The sequence below is a fragment of the Melopsittacus undulatus genome, chromosome Z (assembly GCF_012275295.1).
Source record: "Melopsittacus undulatus isolate bMelUnd1 chromosome Z, bMelUnd1.mat.Z, whole genome shotgun sequence".
NCBI classification, from domain to species: Eukaryota; Metazoa; Chordata; class Aves; order Psittaciformes; family Psittaculidae; genus Melopsittacus; species Melopsittacus undulatus.
The window spans coordinates 51,889,603-51,913,502 of record NC_047557.1 but is presented as its reverse complement, the minus strand read 5'-3'; positions in this window follow the sequence as shown (position 1 = coordinate 51,913,502).

Below are 23,900 nucleotides of genomic sequence, written 5' to 3'. Positions count from 1 at the left end.
TTACGACGGAGAGATGTGAGAACTGAAAAAAATATTATTATAGAATCATAAAGTCATAGAATCAAGTAGGTTGGAAGAGAACTTTAAGATCATCGAGTCCATCAAATTCATCAAGTCCCCAGGACTGCCAAGGCCACCACTAAACCATGTAACTGAAAGCCTCATCTACATGATTTTTGAACACTTCCAGGGATGGTGATTCCACTACTTGCCTATGAAGCCTGTTCTAACATCTGAGGATCCTTTCAGTGAAGAAATTTTTCTTAATAGCTAAACCTCCCTTGGTTTGCTTGAAGCCGTTAGATGTTAAAACTGATTCCTACTACTTGTTACTTGGGAGAAGAGATCAGTCAGGTCCTCTCTCCATCTTCCTTTCAGGTAGCTGTAGAGAGAGATAAGGTCCCCCCTGAGCCTTCTCTTCTCCAGACTAAACACCCCCAGTTCCCTCAGCCATTCCTCATCACACTTGTGCTCCAGGCCCTTCACCAGCTTTGGTGTCCTTTTCTGGACCCGCTTCAGCAACTCGATGTCTCTCTTGCAGTGAGGGGTCCAGAACTGAACACAGGATTCATGGTGTGGACTCACCAGCTCATGAGCAGCCAGCTCCAGGAGAATGCTGTGGCAGGCAATGTTGGATGCTTTACTGACCTCCAAATAGACAACTTCCACAGCCTTTTCCTCATCGACCAGGCAGGTCACCTTGTCATAGGAGGCTGGGTTGGTCAAGCAGGACCTGCCCTTCATAACTCAGGCTGACCAGGACTGATCTCCCCATTTTCTCACATGTGCTGTGTGATCGTACTCAGGATGATCCACTGCATGATCTTCCCCAGCACTGAGGCCAGGCTGACAGGCCTGTAATTTCTGGGGTCCTCCTTCCTGCCCTTCTAATAGAGAGGCGTCACACTGGCCGACCTCCAGTCCTCTGGGACCTTCTCACTATTATCTGGCATAGCTCACAAAAGAGGGCCTTTCATTACTACATTCATCCAAATTATTTTTCTGATCCAGTGGGTGTTCAAGTCCCCTTACACAGAAAAAGTCCTCCAAGCATGAAACATCAGTTATCACTGCAACATCAGTGCCCTCACAACAGCATGGCACCTTCTTTATATTTCAGCAAGGGAAGGCCAGTGTGTCAGACACAGCTGCCAAATGGTATCAGGGGCATCACTGTCAGCTGCATCACACGTGATGGGGAGGACAGCTGTGAGGCTACATAAGCTTACTTTCTATTGCTCTCTGAGAGACAGAGCTGCTTTTTCCCTTATTAGACTTCATTGCACTCATAAGAAATCCCAGCAAGGTTGCCAAATTGTATGAGTGGGCAATAATACACCATTTGTGAGAAAACAGTTCATACTCAGAATTTTGGTCAGTGCCCAGGTATGATGCATGAACACAGAGCTTGTCCTTGCAGGGTGCTAACTGCCCCACTCATCTGAGTACTTACTGCCAGTGGTATGTCAGTTAGCCTTGTTATTTGTGTCTTCATACAAAAGAGGTAGCATAAATAAAGGAGAAGCCATAACCCTCTCACTCCCTTTCCTTTTCACCACTTTAGACTTTGCCTAGCTGAGCAAACCAATTTAGGACAACAGTATTTCATTGTAATTGGCTGCTGTGTAACAGATTTTGTCTTTCAGAAAGGCAATAACAGCTGCTGCTGCTGCCAGCACTGAAAAGAGAAGCCACCATGGCCACTTTGTCATTATAACATACTCCTCTCTTGACTTGCTGTATGTTCTTCAGCAGAAGAATAATGGAGAAAAAATGTTTTTGCTGACACAAAGAAGCCACTCCTTTCCAGAATATCTTTTACAGGTAAAAGAAGCTTTTGTGTTTGTAGCAATACGAAAAAGATGCTTTTGCAGGCATCTTTACATTCCCAGGATGCAGTCAAATCTGTCTTGGCATACAATACACTCTCTAACAAAAAAATAACCCGGCTGCACAGTGAACTTATTCTAATATGTTGTATGCATAAGAAGTTTCTCAGCAATGGGAAGCAACTTGTTTTTTCAGCCATGAAACAATAAATCTCTGGTTGATTAAAAAATTAAGAATTTAGGTTATTGATTTATGCCATTATATTGTATGTTATTTTTCAGGCAGATCTGAAAAATGAAAGTGACATCCTCTTTTATTACTCTTTTCACTAGGAAACCTGTTTATTGATACTGTTTCTGGTGCCTTCTGAAGGGAACTTCTCAACCAAAATGGAGATCTAATCTGATCTAAAATGTTTAAAATCTATAGGCAAATTATATGCCTGGGCTCATTATTTTTAAAATGTTATTGGTGATTCTGCTATTAGTATTTGATGAAGATGAAAGTCAGCCCATATTTAACCAAAACATTCAAGTTCAGTGGTGTTTTAAGTCCTCATATAAACCTTATATTCAGTTTCATGCTAGTGGAAAAGTTAATCCAGTTCCAAATACCCTCTCAGTCCAGGTCAAGCACATCTGGCCATAGCATGCATGAGAAATTTCACCATTTTTGTTCTGAACGGTGGCCAGATGGGAAGCAGAGACAGAAGGGACACAGTGTAATGGGTCATTTAATTCTTGTTATCCACTAATTCGGAGACTGTATCTTTGAATTAGAAATCATGAGGAAGTTGCCCTTGGTGACCTTTATGATCAGTAAGTCTGCATCAGTCTGCAAAGGTATACATATGTATTTGCCTGTTGTATGCTCCCCCTCACATAACCCTAAAGAATCCTGAAAACATTGCAGACTGCCACAGATTTTGCTTGTTCAAAGTTGGCATTGTACCTTAAAGTTTTGTAAATTTGCCATGAGAACGACTTCTTTTTGCTATTGTCCTGCATCAGGTAATATCAGTTGAGAGGGATTCTGGCTGGCATTTCTACAGATAAACTGGATGTGTTGCCCTCATGCAAAGTTTCCCTAGATTTTGCGTAAGTTAAGAAGGAGGTATGGGTACTATAGTCATGAAGCCTGTGCTCTCACCTTCTAGAATCTGGCACAGATCCTTCATATTATTCTAAAACGATCAGGAGGAAAATATGGCATATCAAAATTGCATGCAAACGAAACATGTATCCTTGGGAAGTGAGGAAGGAAATTGACTGTAAGATGGGAGTTTCATGCCAACTGGAGCACTCATGGTGTGTAGTTGATGGGGATCAGATGAAAGTCAGCCTGGAGTTGTTACGAACTGGACCATAGAAATAAGCAATTCTTTCCCTATCAAGCTTATATGGCCCTTCTCCTCCTGCCTGCCTCTCTCATGACAGATTATTCTTTCAAAATCTCTTTCACCAAAAAAGAAAATATACCAACTCCTCCTGCTCATGCAAGTATACCAAAGCACTTGTGCTTATACTTACAGGTAAATTTTGGCCAGCAGGATTATTCCAAGAAACAAACCCTTAATCTGGGAATTCAGACACAAATTGAAGCACAGGATGCTCCTTCTGAACACCAAGAAGCACAATTTTACCATGAGAATGGCTGAGCACAAGTTGCCCAGACAGGTTGTGCAGTTTCCATTCTTGAAAATATGCAAAAGCTGTCTGGACATAGTCCTCTGCAAGCAGCTTTAGGTGGACTTGCTTGAACAGGGAGTTTGGATCAGATGACCTTCAGAGGTCCCTTCCAACCTGAACCACTCTGTATTTCTGTGAATCTGGCTGTGCTACCACAGTGATCTGGCTCACTAACTGAGATTGTCTTCTATCTGACTAGAGTGACCTTGGGCCTGTCTGCACATCTCAGTGAAAACAGTCCTTTTATTTGCCCCTGCAAACCAATTCCAGCTGCAGAGCATCCCCATAAATAGATTTTCTTAAAGCATCTGCTTGGCATAGCACAACCAATCAACCTTTATGAAAGAAGGTGCAGAAAAATCAAGATTAAGCAAAGATAAGGATGTAATTACTGTTTTTCAGAGTGTCTTCTGTGTCCTGCTTCCTATCTGCTGTCAGAAAAGAACAAGCAAGGGATGACTGAAGAGAATAACAATGTTCTTGCCAGTGAATGTTAAAGAAGCAATGCCTAGGCTGTGCAACAGCAGGAACTTCCTATACATGCGGTAGTTTCCTATCCCTCATCTTACTGGGAGGCATAGCACATTGCTTTTTTTCCCCTTTCTGAAGAACTTGGCTCTGGTGTAAGCAAAGGGTTTTTTTTAAAAAAAATCTGCTTCCCACTAGCTCACAGGGTGAAACCCACACCTTAGAGAAGACTAAATATAATAAATAGCAAAAGAGAATAACGCTTCCTGTGTACCTGTGCCTGTCTGCTTCACAATCTGCAGCAGACCAATTATAACCCTATCTTGAAGCTAGTTGTTGGAGCTATGGTGAAGATCCTTTCCCAGCCTTCAGAGGCACAGTGGAACCAATTCCAATATCCTTTGTCCAGCTAGAAACATGAATATGAGCCTGTTCATCTCCCCTTCTTCCTCAGCTCACAAAGCACAGAAAGGGACTGCTGGGAATGAGAGTTTAACTGAGCTAGAGAGTCAGATAAAAGTCCGATTCTAGCACAGTCACATGAGCCTCTCTGTCTAGATGCCATATCAGGTACAGTTTGATTCACGTCACTGATAACAGCTTGAGGCACTTCTTGTCCCTCTGTGAGCAGGGCAATAGGGAAAGCCAAACTCTTTCTGAGTATCCCCACTGAGTTCTTCACTCAATCACCTCCTTCCTTAGCTGAAGCTGCAGAGGCAAGTTGTGCATTTATTATAAATATGCTTCATGTGCATCACTCCATTCTCTTGCTCTTTTTAGCAGAAGCCGCCAAATAGCAACAAAGGCTTTTGTTTTCTTTTCTTGAGACTTCCTGTTCAATACCGAGTCCAGTCTATCAATGTCATCTCCACTCAGTTGTCTGGAGCATTGAGAAAGAGCAGGCTACATTTAAAGAAGGGAAGGTTAGCAAGAAGAAGGTTAGGATAGCAATCAGTCAGGACTGAACTTAGGTGCTTCCAGGGAAACACTTGGATAGAAACACTATTAATCCAACTCTGACCTTTATGGCAGGAACAGTGGTTAGATGTGTAGCATCCATATTAGTATCCAAAATGGTCTGCAGGGGAATGTATTCTAAGTCAACAGACATCTACCTCTCCTATGATTGGCATAAAGCAAGGTTCTTTTCCCTTTATGATCCTATCAAACAAGGGAAACGAATCTTTGCTAGCAAACGGCTGCTTGTATGTTAACTTCTCTTTCATTTAGGACTTTGGAAGCAGCAGGCAGCAATTAGCTCTGCTCTTTGTTTATTGTCAGTTTAATTTCTCTTGCCAGCTGAAGAATTCTGTGCCAGAAAATGATGAAACTAACCCTAGCAGATGAGGAACCTGTGAGTTTAACTGGAGTGTATTCTAGTTTGGCCACAGTCTCTCAAACCATCTGTAGAAAACACTCTCTCAGACCCACAGACTGAAAAGGACTACATTAAACAAAGCCCTTTTTGTCTTGAGCCTTTCACTCTGCTGAGAAGGAGTTACTTTGAAAACTGTTTATCTTTTGGGATTGCTTTCTCTGATACCAGGATGATTGGTTTTACTGCTGCTAATACTTACAGTGAATTTCAGTCTTGTGAATATTTAATGGAAAGAGAAGCACAGCATAAATAAAATTACATAGACATATTTAACTTCACAGATTGACTGAAAGTGATTTTCAGCAGGACCTTAGTAGTTGGTATTCCTTGGGGGCTGGGTGGTGATGGTTTCACTACAATATAAGCGTGATATAGTTGACCCAGATTTTCACACTGGGCACACTAGTTTAGCAGTTGCAGGACTGAAGCCGTGCTTACAGACTAGTCTAATGAGAAATAGTATTTGTCTACTATGTGAAAGAGTAGAAACTGGGTGAAGTCAAAGTAGTGAAAGCAATGCCTTGCACAAAATATTTTAGCTATAATGTCAAAATGTTACCTACTGAATACACAACACTTAAATTCAGAGGGGCTCTCATTCAATTCATATCTAGTCATTGCTGGAAGTCTGAGGTATGTATATGAAAGAAAATAAGAGGATGAACTCAGTAAATTAATTATTCCCCGTGAATTATTTATTCGCCTAAAGAATAGCAGTAACTTTTGCTGCACAAGGAGGAATTTCAAAATGATCCCAAAAGCTTCTAATTGCTCATTGAAGACAGAGCTTGAAGTGAGAAGGGTATAAAGCAACACACTTCAGGTAAAATGCTGACTTAGACAAGTTTTGCCATTGACTTCAGAGTCATTGTTTCCCTTCCAGCTCAGAGTAATCATAGCTGTCTAATAAACAACTGTCTCTCCGTTATTGCAGGCAAATATGTCAATTTTTATACATGCCTTTCCAAAGCCAAAGCTGACAGCTTCACACAGCTGCCTGTACATATGTACCCTCTGTGTGATGCTAACGGTCTCTGCAGAACATACTTGTGTATTAGAGATCGATCCTGCAGAGCACTGTGCTATGATTCAATAGAGCATTTAAATGAGTGCTAACATTTGTGTATCCAAGTTGCCGACATAGAACAAGTGTTTAAGTATTTAGTTGGACCACAGCAAAGAGCCCACTGCTTTGTCTGGCAAAACATAACTGGCAAAGAAACGCACTTCTGATAATTTTGACATAAGTGGAACAAAGTTTTGCAGCATCTTAGGACAAGTAAATGTAATGAGTTGTGTTTGGGAGGGTTTTTATTAAAATCAGAGAACAGAGGAGTTGTTCCAACAGACTCTCTAGACTGTGTGCCAAAACATGTAGTAAAGATGGTATAAATTGTAAGGTTAAAATACAATTTAAATTCAAGCATGTTGTTTAGACTTCTCTTTTTAAAAATTACTCTTATATCCTAGTCTGATAGACTGAAGCAAATATCATCCAGTTATTTATAAAAATAACTAAAAAAGGTAGCAGTTGTTGTTGCTGTAGTCATTATTGTCATTATTAATCAAATAATAAAGCATTTCTTATAACCACAAACCATGAAGAGAGATGATGCATCATTTTGTTAGCTCAGCTTAATAAGAACCCAAGTTTTCCCCTTTGCTTTAAAGAAAAAATATCAAAAACTTAAAACCAGACTCTTGAAAGCAAAGATATGGAAATTCACTGCTTATGGATGGATCATACAGTCCACGGCTGAGATCTATTCTTTCACAGCATTGTTTACACAAAGAAAGCTTTAGCCAACTTACCAAAGTACCCTAAGTCTTCATGTTTAATATTTTCTTTAAATCATTTACTCCTGAAGTGATAGGCCAAATATCTAGAGTGAAATAGGGTTGTGGTTCATGAGTGTTTATTCGTTTTAACTGTACAGAGGCAGCAGCATTTATCAGCACAAATAATGCCCTAATCTTAGCAGAAATATCATCTTTCCCTTCTTCTTGTCTTTTGGAGTCTTTTAAACACGGAATCAGTTTTGACACCTCTCTGGCTTACTGTGATTTCCACAAATTTTAGTCTTTTTGCTTAAATGTATCAGGTGTTGTTTTTATGAGATCACACTAGAATCTCAGCTTTTCTTTTAATGAAAATATCTTTAAAACTGTCATAAAAACATAGTATAGGAAAGTTCAAATGTAGAAGAGGGCTACAAATAAATATTTTTTTACTGAGTCAAAATATTGATTTTTTTTCCTAAGAACTAACTCACAGTCTTTAAACATCTGTGGCTGAGATATGTGTCAAATAGAAGAACTGCACTTGCCTCAGGAAGCTTATAAGTAATGTCTTCAGCATGAAACCCAACACAAAGTGTAACACGTGGTTTAACAGCCATCATCATGGATGACATGGAGACAAGGAAATGTGTCTGCAAGCATGTTGCTAGAAGCTCTGGTCTGTTCACATAGGTTTTCCAAAAAAGAGGCCTAAGCTGGGCTCTCCTTCCTTCTCATACAACTTCAGGGATTGGGCAGGTGCTCAGATTTTGATGTAGTGATTTAAAATGTTATCACCATTATGCATTATTTTCTTTTCTGCAAGGATTAGCAAAAAATGTGTGTCTCAGTCCCAGCGTGTTAGAGATGAAAGCTAGTGAAGAAGAGTTATTCATACAGGTGTCTGTGAAATTCCTCCCCTGTGCAGCATCTTAACAGTATAACATCATTGTCCAAAGGCTAGTCAAGTATTTTGCGGTAATCAAATTCTAATGTGACAGAAAATTACTCCACACTCTGCGGATCAGTGTTATTCACAGTTTGCTTTATGATTAAGATGTATGCTGTGAAGAGCAGTGCTGAAAGCAGTTTATTACTCCTGAGTTCACAAGAAATCTTCTTTGGTCCTATAAAAAAAAACAGTTATCACATTATCAGAAGTGCTATTGACTGTAACTGTAATAACTTGTCTTTCATATGCAGACATTTCTCATTTTTAGGACAGTCTTACAACATGGTAAAAAAATAATTTGCTTCCTTCTTATTGTATACTTCAAAGGCTTCTCTGGAAAACACGGGGACATTTGCTTGCCAGAAGTTTGCTTTTCATTAACTGAGTGGCATTGAGTTGTACCTTTAACAACCAAGCTATGAATTACAGCCTGAATAGAAGTGGCTCCTAACCAAACAAAAAATCTTAAGAGGAATACCTACAGGGATGCAGCAACTGCTGAGGAAAAGATCTAGCCATTGCTGTTTATGGTATTCTGCTACATTGTAACCAAATTTCAAAGAAGAGCAAATGACTAGAACCAAACAAGACAGAAAAATAGGCTGTATTAAAACACCATATTAAGATGGTTACAGCAGGGGAATTATATAAATTAACAATGCATTAGTCATCTATAGGTATTTGCAGCAGAAAAAACTAGTTGCCATGGAAGATGTTGCTGGTGCTCAAAAGCTAAGGAAGTGAGAGTCTGACAGCGTAGGTATATCTTCATTAGAGTTACTGGTGGTCAAAAGATACATCAGAGCTGAGGCAGGCCTGATATATCACCTCTTTACTATTTAGAAGCCATACTTGCTATTACTGCTATTAAGGCCTAGATGACATAACATATTTCTTGGACAGACAGTATTAAAGAACTCAGATTTACAGAGCTGAAAAGTTACCAGGAAAAAAAAAAAGTAATGCTCTTAGGAGAAATAAAATTAAAAAGATTTCTCTATATTGATGTTAATAACATGTATTTCAAGGCTGCAACGGTGGTGCTGACCATGAACAAACCATTGCAATGGAAAGGAATTTTCAGGAAGCCTCTTTTTCATATCTCTGTTTTCTTCATTATTTTCCCACTCAAGTGGGATACTTTTGACTCATTCCCCTGAATAGGACTAATCATCAGGACAATTAAAGCATGAGACTTCTTCCCAAAATAAGACTCTGATAGGTTTTGTTCATTTAGCTGTGGGATTCTAATATACCAGGTTTGCTCATCTAAAAATCAGGTGTTTCTTGTTTTGCCACTTTACCACAGACAGTCACATTTGTATTTTCAGTGAGAACACATGCCATTTTGATTTATAAGCCCCACCAAAAGTAATTAGATCCTTTCTTTAAGGGTCAGCCATACAGAGGTAGTGTCCATATGATATTGCCAAAGGTGATCATCTGTGGTTGCTCCAGCAAGTTTCACTATAAAAATCAAGTCACTCAGCAAAGAGAACAGCCAGTGTTAGTGGCTTAGTTACTTCTCAAATATATGTGATACCATTCCCCAGGTGCTACCCAGCACAACAGAAAAATAGAGCAAACTGACTGAGGTGTAGCAAAGCATGAGAGCTGCTCAGGGGAGGTGAAGGTGGAGATTGTGAAATTGATTAGCCAACACCACTGCAGATCAAGAAGCCATAACAGTACCGGAAGGATACATTAGTTTCCTAGACTCTCTGGTGCTCGTAATTACAGATGGATGTTCCCCCCTGCTACTTTAGCTATCCTGGCAGCGCTATGATGTTTTCTCCAACATGAAGCTACAAGTCACCCTAGGAAAAGAGAGTAAATTCACAGATAATGCAGTCAGAGCCTAGTTCAGAACCTTTTTCCTGACACTATGATATATGTCAGTATAATGTTCCTTAACATTATAGCCAAGCATTTCAGAAAGATAAACAAAAGCAATGCTGTTAGTTCCCCTCTTCTAGGCAGTACTAACTGACCTGTCCAGGAGAACAGGAAGAAGTTGCAGTGCAGTGAAGTACAATGGCATATGCTGAGTCCCCAGCTGTCTGGCTCTAACAGCTGGGCAACACTGGTGCACAGTGGGTTTTCTTTTTTTCCCAGGAACTTCCTGTCTGTTCTCCTGTGCCTTGAATACTAACATCCTTTTCAAGTATTTTCTGTCATAAGACCATTGAGAAATAATGGAACGAGGTCCTGAACAGCATCAGCCAGCATTTTCAGAACCCTACAATGAAACCCATCGGGCCCCTTAGATTTATGTGCATCCAGCTGAAGCAGCAAGTCTTGAACAAGTTAAAAGTCAGTGGGGAGTATATCATCCCTCCAGTCACAGTCTTCCAACACAGAACTCCATCTCATGAATTTTCTCCCTACAGTGGCAAACAGCATCTAGTCTTAAGACCTGCACAGACAGCCCCTAGGCTTTGTCTGTGGGATCTCAGGGTGTATAATAATCGGTGGAGAATCAGAGAGTGTAAAAAGTCTCACTGTTAAACCTGCAAATTATATATCTCTCTAGTAGATAGTGACTGTATTATCTTTAGCTTGTTGTAGTAGAAGTACTCGACTAAACACCCTGTAACTTGTTTCCAGCTGGGTTTCTAGCTCTTCTCTGAAATCTCTCCTACTGTCCAATTTTCTGGTGTTCATACAAAAACTGTATATGTGAAAGATGAAACTCCGTGATGTTTAAACATAAGGAGCCCCAAGATAACACAGATTTTCAAAATAATGTCCTTTTAGTTCCTGCACCAGAGCAGGCTCTAGTGCTTTGACTGTGTTCACAACCTGTGATTTCTTTCCGTAGATGCTGTTGCCAGACTACTGCAAATCCTGCTTTTCTGTCAAGGGTATAGACCTTGTTTCAAAAGCTATGAATTGAAGCTGATTGTATAAAATGCATATTGTTGCAACCAACCTACCAAGAGATCAAAGCCATGCTTACCAATAACCTCTTCCTATTCTTAACAGTATGCAATATCTTTGTGGTTTCTTCTAGATGACTGTTTCAGAATACCAAGCCAATAAACAGCTTCTGTCATATTCTACAAAGCCTGGCATCTGACTTCACGTTGACTTCTAAAATACTTTGATCTTAAATCTCCTGTTTCACAGCATGTAAGTAGAAACTGCATCAATACAAAAGTAAGAACTAATACTGTTCACCTTCAAACCAAATGAGATTTTCATCAACATCTCCAATATGATCTCTGTGCACAAACTGCCTGGATACACTTTGGCCTTTTTTCTCTCAATTTGAAACTGAACTGGCAAAGATGTTAGAAGGCAAGAAGAGAGGGACTCTTCATTAGGGACAGTAGTGATAGGACAAGGGGTAACGGGTTAAAACTTAAACAGGGGAAGTTTAGATTGGATATAAGGAACAGTTCTTTACTCTGAGTGCCGTGTGTGGCACTGGAATGGGTTGCAGAGGGAAACTGTGAATGCTCCATCCCTGGTGGTGTTCAAGGCCAGGTTGGACAGAGCCTTGGGTGGCATGGTTTAGTGTGAGGTGTCCCTGCCCATGGCAGGGGGGTTGGAACTTGATTATCTTAAGGTCCTTTCCAACCCTAACTATTCTATGATTCTATGATTCTATAAGACTAACATAACTGTACATGCAACTGTGACTTAAGCTGACATGGATGAGGGCTCCATATTGCAAACAGACATGATTCAGGTTTCATTGTAACAATGATAGCATTGTGTAAATGCTCCCCACCCAAATTTCACTCACTAATGTGACCTTAGAGTGAAAGGTGAATGAAATGCCAATGACAAGTAAACATACGCATCTCCATCACCAAAGCAGCTTCAAAAAAAATGAGTCCATGTTGGGGAGGATGAAGACCAACAGACCATAGCCTTTCCACTTTCAGGGACAATGAAGGCTTCAGCTTACTAAAGCAAAAGGCCTTTCTGATCTATATTTGAGGAAAGAAATGGAAGGTACTACACTAAAGCAGGCATTGTCTGTGAAGCACAAAGAACAAACTAAGGTATTTCATTATTCTTAAGAAAAAGACCAAAACTATAGATCTATAAGAGAACAAAAGCCTAACACAAAATATAAGAAAGGAAACTTGAATACATTTCAGGCAAATGGACCTCAAATCAATTTGGAAATTTCAGGCTGAAAGAAACAAGCAAAAGAAAAAGTGCAGTATTGGCCTTGAGCTACAGATAAATTGTCCTATATATATATTAAGAGAAACTAAGCTCCCCAACCATCTGCCTACATAGTACCAGTTCTAGTTATCAATCAATATTATTTATCTGCATAAATAAAAGCTCTAAATCAGTTTCTTCTACTTCTGCATGTCAGTGCTTTGGGAAATGCACCATATTTAATAGAACTGGTATCAGTTGTGTATGTTTAGCCTTTCTTAAATAACATGGGGCAGCTAAAGCATTTTTTGCATGCAATCTTCTGCATAGCCCTCTGTATGTTACATGGGTTGTTGTACATATCTGCTAGACAGATTACTAAGCGCTGTATGGCATTTGGAAAAATAAAGTACCACAAAATTTACAATAAATATTGGAAATAAAAAATTGTTTAGAGCTTCAGTGTTTTATCATTGAAAAAATAAAAAAATAAATCTGAAAAGAAATGTGCCCCTAAATATGGGAACACGATCCTTTCTGCCAATGGAAGTGAAAAATTGTGGACACGCACCATAATGTTAAATTCAGTTGCCATTAAGCCACTATAGCAGACTAATTTGCTGAGAGAAACTGTAAAGATAGAAAGCTTTAATTAAGAGAAACAAAAGGTGGTCACACGTTGAAGCATGACTGGGAGAGCCTTTCTAGCATCCAGAATAATGTCTAAAAGTTAGATAGGTTAATTTCAAAGAGATTTATGAAATCGGTACCACAATACAGCAGTCAACAGTTATTCTGCATTGGGAATGTAAGCAATTAACTTCTTCAGAGATGCAGAAATAGCAAACAGCTCCAAACAATAAAGGAAGTTTATAAAAAAAAGTACTGTCCTTTTAATCAGTATCTTTTATTTTATAGATGTCTACTGTAAGTAAATCTTATAGCGTCAGTTGAAGAAGCAATGGCAACTCTGAGATATGGAAGAAACTTCTGAACTCCCAGTAACAGTGAGATTAATAGATGATGACAGATTTTTTTTATCTGAGGTCTCCTGAGATCCAGAGTTAAGAAAGCATGTACAGCTAAAACAGAATTAGACTATGAATAAAGCTTTACATACATATTTAAATCTTGAAATCTAATTGGATATAATTAGAAGCATTAGCATTCAAAATCACTACTGCAAACCACCAGCAGGAGCAAAAGTATCCATCTTGCCTGCACCTGAAAAGAGATTCTTCATCATTCCATGTCTGACAATATTTTCAGAAGCAAGAACAATATTAGCCTCCTAGAACAGGAATTACACATGAAAAGAGTTCAGAATTGAAGACATAAAGCATGGCCAGTTACAGTTGAAAATGTGAATAAGGTGTAAATTTAATTTCCATTTGTAAATGGACCACTTCTATTCCCTTGGCTCCCCTGCTGTTCATCTTTTGAAGACATCTCTGAATACGAACCTAACTGCATGTTTCTCTTGACCTTCATAACTTGTCAGTAAATTAAGACATTTTCATAGAACATCCTGTCCTGCCAAAAGAAAATCCCAAACAAATTAAAGGATTGAAAACCTGGCTCCAAGCCAGAGGCAATCCTCATTTACCACGACTGGACAAAAACTCAGTCCAGCTGAACAGAGATACTCAACTGCACAGCATCCATCAAGCCACAGCATGCTTTTTCTATGTATCAGGAAGAAGAGTTAAGACACTCTTTTCATTTTATGTGGTTTCTGGTGTTACTGAAGGTATATCCACTATTGCTGAGGGGTAGGGAAGAAGTGGTTTGCTTTTCCTACAAGGTCCTCCGTAACACAGCGACTCTTACTGAAGAAGAAAGAGTGTCACAAGTCCAATACCAGTTACTCACCAGAAATCTACATGAATAGTACACTGCATTGTAGCAATCAATTATCTGAAAGTCAAGATGCTCATAATAACTTTATGGTGTACAGCCAGTAGACCTGCAGACCACTGCTGCTCATTTCATTCCTTTAGCAAAAAACAGGTAGATTTTCAAAGACAACTGCAAATCACTCACCCTATTTCTCCTACAACTTCCTAACGTGAAAATGGATGAACTGAAGAGACTCAAATGTCCATATAGTCATACCCATTCAGAAGGTCTGAAGTGTGAAGCAAAAATGTTTGGAAAGAACACATTGGAAAGCTACTATTCTGTTCTTTGTTGTGTGTTTAGGATCAACCTTTGTACTCAACTGTTGATATTTCTCTTAAGACTTAAGCATACTTAAATTCAGTCTCAGAATCTTTTTAAATATGCATTTACCAGCTTGATACCAGTGCCTTATCTTCAGCAAAAGATCCAGTCACCTCTTGGAAGGGTATTACTTTTCTTACCTAATAGTAGTTTTTGGGAAAAAAAAAAATTAGTCACCTGAAAGTTTAGAACTTCAACAACAAATACTTGGAAAATACTCCCTCAGTAAACTTGATCGTGTTTTATTTTGTTTTGGTTTGGTTTAGATTCAGGTTGGTCATCAACCACAGTAATTTCACCATATATTCATTTCCACTGCAATCTTCAGCTCACTGTTAATAGGAAGGTGTCACACACCTACTAAAGAAAATTTTCATTTCATTAATATTATTTTAGTAAAGCATTATTGCTCTTTAAAAAGATGTATACTGAAATGTGCATGGAGAGGGCAAAAGAATCTAGTTTAAAATTGAATGAAAAGTGTTGCCTATTAGAGTACACACACATACTGAAACTCAGCTATGCATTTTGCCACATGTCAAGGGAGAAATATTATTTCAGAATATTCACTGAAATATCCCAAATCGCTTTCCAATGCAATTTTTGCTGGACTATAACAATAGCTTCAGGGACTGCTATTGTGCCATTGAAAGACAATGGAAGTTTTGCCACTGACTTGACTACAGAAACACAATATAATGTAAATCAGAATTTCAGTAACCTGTCAGATAACTGATTTTGTCTAAAATGTTTAGGATCAACTTGCTCATAGTGTTTTAGATTTCTAAGATAACACAATCAATGCATCTAAAAGAAAATATCAGCTTAAATGTCCCAAATGACATGTAGGGCTCAAGAAAACATGTAGATAAGAAGAAAAGAAAGGGCAGGAGCTCTCTCTGCTTAAATATGCATGACCTGCAAGGGGACCACTGGCAACAACCAGCTGTCATAAATAAATGTTCAGTGCTCATAAACTTTTGCTCTTGGCCAATGATGCACAGAGACTGGATCCTGCTGAAGGCATCCAAAGGCCCTGCCTCACTGCTGGCTGAAACAGCTGTGGTAAAGCTTTTCATTACAGCACTGCAGATCAAACAACAGGCACTGCAGTGTTAATCTCCATCATCTCCAGGAAAGCATTTGTTGAAAACCTGCAAGAATATGATACCACTATTACTCTCCCACGAACAGCAGAAATAAAACTCATCAGCACATTGTGAAACAATACCCGTTCAACAGCACAATCCTCCTCTATACAGCTTATTCTCCCCCAACTCAAAACCATTGGCAAACAGTGGCAGTAATGCAGAAGGAAGCCTTCAGAGCAGAGCAGAAACTGCAGATGCTTCACTTTCATACACGAAGTGGAAGAAACCACCCAGCTCTAGGATGAAGGAAGCAACATGTGCCAGTAAGATAATCTACACAAACCACAAGCTTTAATTTATACCAGTTGTTTGTCCCCAGAATATGCAGTATTGGATTCTTAAGCACCAATGCACTGCATTTCAAAATAACTGATGAAATAAATCACTATAAACATTAATGTTGTTTTTTTTAAAAAAATACTGAAAAAATCTAACTACTAGCTGATTTTGAGAAAATGTGTTTTATGGCAAATAATGTTCACCAATGGAAGAATGGGAGAATGTATTTGCTGCCTGGGGTTGGTATGTTTCCCATAGTTATACATCTTCCAATATAGGAATACAGTAGAACTGACTGTTTTCCATCAGCCTTGACAGTGAACTGGCAAACATGAAAGCTGAGAAGAAAGAAGAATGCAGTTACCATGTATGTGGCCTGCCCTCACAAGAAAGACTGAATGTTTTTAACAGCTGTACCAAAACCTAATTGAGTTCCTATTCACCTGTTATGAATCAGATTCCCTGCCTCTGCTCAGCTCTCAAAAGCTCTTTCACACAAAGAAAGTGCAAACAGATCACTGCTAAAAAAACTGACAACTGTTCTTGTCAGAAAGCAGGTGGATTATAAATTAATTTTGACTGTTGTTATAAAAGAATAGATAGCATGATGAGAAAAAGATGCAGTACACTGTAGAGATTACATCTTTTTGAATGCTCCTTTTTAAATAGCTGTGTTATGGAAATATTTTCAGAATGTTATAGAAGACATACGAACTAATTTATACTGCAGATTTCAGTATTTCATTTTGTCAGGAATTTAACTCTGCTAAATGTTTGAAAGTTCTAGTGTATGCAGAGAAGCAGGCATGTCTTTGTCAGAGTTTGACATTTTCAGATGCTCCTTACATGTCCCCTGAAGTTGCTGCTTCTTCCCTGCAAGTGAGAAAATCCGTTTGAAACACAGACCATAGCTTCCCACAGATTCAATATTTCCCAGATTCCTTCTGACTCACCTGGTGATGATCTTCTGCATAGATAAGCATGATGTGGGGCTGACAGCTTGTACAGTATCAACTTTCCCTTTTATTTCCCCAGAGCATGTATACATTTTTCAAGATAGCACAAAAAAAGTTTTTCTGAGTCATAAATTGCTAGAGACCTTAGCTTGGATGCTGGTTTCAGAGTAATTTGTGGTATCAGTTGCTATGTTTCTTTCAATAACTACAGGACCATCACAATCAGAGTTAGATATGAAGCAGTAAGGTTTTCTGTCTGCCCTCAGAACAAACTGGAATATTCAGTTAACAGTTTCATTTTGAATCTAAACTTTGTAAAGTCAGCGTAGACTTTACAATAACTGAACATCTGTAGCTTTACTCAAAACTTGGTGAATACATACACCATACAAGCATGCTTTAAATGTTCATTAGTGAGCTCACGAACTAATGAGCACTCATGCTCATGCTAAATTAAGCATAAAGCTTGGGGAAGATGCTGGAGACTATTTGTCTATACAACAGATTTGTGTTCCACAGTGTGCTCTGTCCATCAACAAACTGATACACCAGTTTCATGAACTATTTTAAGAATGAAAGTGCTGGTGTGCATTAGTCACATTTTATTAAGGTAATGACCGTGATGCATTCTATTTAGATATGCATCTCTTTGCTGGAGATGATTTTGGCATAAGAGCAGCAATATACCTAATCTATTTCAGAGCATTACACAATCATAGAAAAGATGTCTATTTGTGGACAAAAGAAATGCTCGCAATCAAATAAATAATCACAACTGCTACCAGAATGCAATCAAAACACATTACAAATAAGCACAACAGAGCAATTCTAGTGCAAATTATAGATATGCACATGCCTACGTATATAGATGATGGGAATGGCTTCCAGGTTGCCTGGAAATAATTATTTAACCCATGGTTTCTTTCACCTGCAAAGACTTAAATCAACCATTTCATATTTAGATGTATCAGGAACTGCATCTTGCAGAGCAGATACTCTAAGGTGATTAATCACCGATACTGTTTTGGAGGAAAGCTATCTGTGCACGCAATTGTTGCTGATTCTGGCAACACACACGAAGCACCTGGGCAGTGAGACTGCCACATGAGAAAAACTGAGGCAAGTCTTGCTCACTCTTCTTGCACAAGTCATTGAGTCAAAACATTGAATATAGAAGTGTTACTGTATGTATGTGTGCATGGAGAAGGGAAGGTCATGCAACCTTGTTATTCCTAGCAATAACAAGGAATTCCTAGTAAATCAAAACAGTAGTAAATTAAGGTGGGTGTTTGTGAGGTGGGGGGAAGTTGCACCCTCCAGTCTCTTTCACAGCATAGACTCTACAGGCACCAAAGGCAAAAACAAACCTCCCATCTGCTTCAAGGGCACAGGACTGGGCCCTAGGCGAACAGAAAGGGTGAGTGCTGTGCTTTGACAGAGCCCTTTAGTGCCTCAAAAATTTGGCTGTTAGGATGAGTCTTTCTGTCTTCAAAAACAATGATAGACGGACAGACTGGGAAGTCTGCAAAATACAGCCTGCAGAAGCCAAGTAGAAACACTACCCTCTGACTTGGCAGACAGAGCTAATGACAAGCAGCTAAATCCCTGCAAGCAAAATGAAAAAGAGAGAAAAACCCCACCATTCAAGCAGATGTTGAGGCAGCAACATGGATGAAATCCCAAAAGGGTCACCCAGGCAGGGTGCTCGACTGGGATCAACATCCAGACGTTCAGCAGTGTGCTTACGCCAACAAGAAGTACTGTCCAAAAACCACAAAGAAATTATTTCAGAGATTCCTATCTGGTGTGGATTGTTTTCAGATTACAAAAACTGAACCCTTCTGTAAACATGGAAAATAACAGAGTATTCTGAAGAGACATCAGTCATGCTTTCACATTGCATATGCCTGCTTTACATGGACAGATTTCATATAACTATATATATTGAACACATACAAATATATAAAATCTGTTCCCACTTATAGGCTAAACATAGGATTTCTACAATTTAAAATAAGTATATATGAGAATGAAAGAGAAATGCATTCAGCATATACAGCTTCGATTCAACAGAGCATGCAGAGCACATGAATTCTAAATAAGTATTTCCAGATCATGGCACATCTTTTCCTTTAAAGAGATATATTAATCAATCTTAACCTCAAACTGATGTTTATAGATAAAACCATTTAAAATGAACTATTGATGGAGTTTATTTTCAGTACTGCTGGGAACCACTACAAACCATAAGTCCTAAGGAGACTCGAGTATTTAAGGGAGTTTTCAAGTTTGCTCCTTTCCCTGAATTTCAGTGCAGTTGTGAAAGTGACAGTGAAATCATATCGCTATTCAGAGTAAGCTGACATCATGCTTAAAGTTTAGATTAAGCTTTCTTATTCCATCCCTATTCACTTGGTCACAAACATCTGTATGTCACAGAGAAATGTGACTCTTTAGACAGGTCTGTTAAACACACCAAAATGATTTAGCACACACAGCCAGGGGCTCGATTCCTACAGAGAAGGCCTCTAACATCCCCCAGAACAGCCTGTGTGCAAGCTACTGAATAAAGACAAAAATAGACTCCTTGGTGCAGGCAAACAACAAGTCAACTATTTTTAGCTTGGGCCTTCAAGTACATTTTTAAGTTGCTTACTTAAAGCAATCTCTTAAGCATCCACAGGCAGTTTGACTCGATGAATAGGCATGAAAAATACTTTTCACATGTTCTGCATATTACATGCATACTATATAAAAATAAAATTTAATTTCTCGTTAGATTAAGTGGATTTCTGGCAGTCTGGCGGGTACATTTAAACAAATTTTTGCTAGTACAGACATATTTTTGCCAAACAAATTTGTGCCTACATAAATACGATAAAGCTGTTGCAAGTCTCATGATATTGCCTTCTTGGCAATCTCAAGACTGAAAAGCCATTTAAAGTGCCTGCCTGTGGTCAAGGCACACAACGCACACACACCCTGGCTTTCCGACTGGTAACATCTTCAACTGTGTAAGGGAACAGCCACGTATAAAACCAGCATCCATGACTGCAAAGCTGGCGCATTCAAATACACCAGCTACTTAACTCATGCCTGTTATAACTGCCACTTCAGGTGAGTAAAACACATTGCAAGAGGGGATGGGGTACTTGTAATAAGAATGTCTGGGCTGTACAGCAAGCATAAATGAACAAGTATGCAACTGTTCATCATATAAGAAGACCCCACTTCTGTCCATGGTGGCCAAGTGCTCTCCTGGCCCTTCGGCAGCTACTGCATGGGAAGCATTTTACAGCTCTGCAGAATTTGTGGGAGGACAAGAGGTTCAGCCTGAGCCACCAATAGCCTTAGCATGACTTCTTCACTTAATTTTCTACATAGAGGTGAGGAAAGAGAGCTGAATACCAAAAGACAATCTCTGTTGGGGTTTTGTCTCCCATTCGATCTGTTTCTGCAGGTTTCTACATAGATGTTGTATAATTCTTTTCAATAGCCACATGAGCATTCAAGCATGGAAGCCCCTAGGATTATTTACATGATTAGTCATGCCAGCAGAATACCTACAAACCTAAGTCTTTGTGAATGACAGCTCTGCCTTCAAAACATTGGAGAAAATTTATGTCTACAGCGAGGTCTGTTCAAAGCTAGCAGAGCTCCTGCACAAGCAGAGAAAACAGGGAAGGAAAAGTTATGAATATGAGGCAGCTCATGACTTTCTTGAATTGTGCTTTTTTCTCCCGCACAGTTTGAAGAGAAACAACCAACACCTCAGTGGGCACAGAAGCAACATCTTCTTCAAAATTAATTCAAGAAAAATTACCTATTCTGATCTTAGAAACAAATTTATAAATTGGACTTGTATCATTAATCAGAAAAGCAGAAGCCAAAGCCAACAAGCATAAGATATGACTTACAAGTTGGGACACTCCAACAAGTGAAATACATATCTCAATGACCCTCAAAGGAGTTTGAGTACGCATAAAGTGAGTCTAGATTTTTACCAGCTGTGACTGCCCTGAAACCCAAAATCTTCAAAGTCCCATTTAGACAGGTCTGGATGACTGTGCCAGCTTTTATTCTGTAGACAAAACCTTCACCTTTAGAGATACATTTTGCCAGCTTCTGTGCGCTTAGGAAATGTCCTTGCCCATGGCTAACCTGCCTGATTATACAATAGCCTCATGATAACACAGTTTAACTCCTCTCAGCCTTTGTTTGTAATGCCTGTGGTAAACAGTACTGATCACCATTCAAACAGGCAGATTCTTTTCATCTTCAAAAATAAATGAAAAATTTCTTCCAAATGCCACACATTTACAGCAAAATGATTGCATTGTTCAGTTCTCACTAAGTGCAAGTGAGTATCGAGAAGCTAAGACCTGTAGATAACCGGGTGCAAAAGCATGGCTTCCTCACACCTACACACACAACACATTCTGCAGCTCAGAGAAAGGGTTTTTTTAAAGATTCAATGAATCTTTAATGATGAATGATGATACCAAATGATGAATATGATACCAAAAATGCAACTGTGCACTTCATTATTTATGAAAATAGAGACCCTTTTTTCATAAGAAATGCTGTAGAATAACGAAGGAGGTCAATGTTTAGCTGCTGCAGGAAAGTGAAGCTGAACATTGGCTGCAAGAAGGAAAGGCTTGTATATAGTTACCACTTCTTCAACATTCAGAGAAGTTTCCACTTTATGAAATGTATTTATTCATAGAAGTAAGGTTGTATTGTTTCCAACAATCAGCATTAGTCGCAATGTGAATCGAGAATAAGAAAATGTAAGAATAATGAAGCTAAGCTTCAGCTGACCTCAAATTCATTTAAGCTAATGCATGGCAAAAACAGACTCTACGTTTTCATTTGCAAAACTGCAGGGTACCACGAAGCTACTTTTTCTTGTCTATTGCAAGCAGATGTTGAGCAGATATTGTCTAGAAATGTAAACTGAAAACCCCAGCCAGTTCTGGACGGCTACCCTGAGTTGTGTGTGTGTCACCCTGTGTTCTATCCACTCATGGTCTCATCTGCTGGCTGCTTTCTGAGATGACCGGATCACAAACCCTGCGGGTGGACTGAGCAAGGCTCGGCCAAGTATTTTCACCCCGACGCCAGCGGCCGTCCTGCTCCAGCCGAGACAACACCGGTACAGCCCTGCAAGGCGGGAGCCGGGGCACAAAAACCTCCTCCCGTGCTTTCAGACCCTCCGCGGACCTGCCTCGCCCGCCACCACGCTCAGCACCGCGGACAGCGCCCCTCTGGGTACGTGTGGGCAGCGGCTTCCGCGAGGCTCCCGCTGGGGCCGGGACCCACCGCCACGGGACCGGCAGACACGGCCTGCCGGCGAGCGGCACAACACGGCCACAGCCACGGACACGGACACAAGCACACATCACACGCACACACAACGCGGCGTCGCCGTCACTCACCACATCCCCCGCAGGGCGCCCCGACGCCGCCGCCGCCGCCGCCCGCCGCCCCGGGCGCCGCGGACGCCCCCCGCAGCGAGGCGGCGGTGGCGCCGGGCGGCCGCGGCTCCATGCGGAGGGCAGCGGCGGCGGCTCGCCTCCCCCCGGCCGCCCCGCGGAAGCCGCCGCCGCCGCCGCGCAGAGCCGAAGCGGGAGGGCGGGGAACCACGGCCGCATGGTGCTGCCCGCCGCCCCGCCCGCCGCCCGCCCCCTGCGCACAGCACCGCCCTTCGCCCCCGCCCTCCAGGGCAGACCGACCACCGAGCCCGGGTGGCCGGGGCACTCCTCAGGCTGGCTGAAGCAGGCGCCCCTGGCCCTCCCAGCCCACCGGGGCGGTGTCAGGGTCCGACTGGGCAAAAAACCCCAGTGCCAGACCCTGTTTAAATTCGTGATCCCAAAGTGAACGAAAGACATAAACGAGGTCAAACACCGTAATCGGACAGTTTGTTTATTACAAATTACAAAAAAGACAGTTATTGTAAAAAAAGGGAAATTATCGTATTAAAGGGCATAGCGATAGGACAGATTGGAAAAAAGGTAGAAAATGAAGCAAGACTTAGGGGTGCCGAGAGAGAGAGAGAGAGAGAGAGTCACCACCGTGCATCCACTTTGTCCCGAGGTTCCGTTGTCGCCGTCGTTGGTGCTAGGAGTTCTTCAGGGTTCGCAGCCGGTATCGGAGCAGAGTGTCCCCAGAGAGTTCGTCGGAGGTTGGTGTCCTCGTGGAGGCGTCCTTCTGGAGTCCCCTTGAAGGTACCCTATGGAGTGTGTCTCCTGGAGTTGCCTTCATGGTGATGTCTCATGGAGGGTGTTCCTTGTAGTAGCCATCGGTGGAGAGTGTCCTCACGGAAGTGTCCTTCTGGAGTCATCCTCATAGCCATGGCTCCCTGGCCATGTCCCTTTTGGTGATGTCCCTCTTGGTGATTACCTTTTCCCCTTTTGTAATGATGGGGGGGAGGGGGGGGGAGGGGTGGGAAGTACCTCTGCTCTTCATGTCATCTATTACACATTCCTGATAGACCAGTTTCCCTGGTCTTGCAGCCAGCTCTTTGACACACACATGGCTGGAGCAGTTCTTGGCTCACACCAATCCTCAGGTTGATGGACTGAAGAGTCTTAGCTCTTTCCCACTCATCCCTCAGGCAATGGATGGTGGAGTCCCAGTTCAGGTCCTCACATCCTTCTCCCAGGCAATGGATTTTGGAGTCTTATCTCAATTCCTCCAATCCTGCTCTGAGACAAAAGACAGGTGGATTTCCATCTCAGCTTCTCAGACCAATCTTTGAGACAATGGACAGTGGAACCTGATTTCAATCAGTCTCTCATAGGCGGTGAGCAGAGATCTTGTCCTTTCACCAGCTATTCTGTTTCGGTCCCCCAAGTTCTCCCTCCTCTGTTGCCTGCCACACACATTGCATGCTCCTTTCATAAATCAAAGTGGGTAGTGTTGCTCATGGGTGGCCTGCAATAACTGGAGGTAGTTCACATGCTTCCTAACAAGTTCCTTACGAAGAACACCCCTGCTGAGCCTGCACTGTGCTTGCTTAATTGGGGTATAGACTTGAGCAAGTCTCTTGTACCCCCAGTCACTTCTACA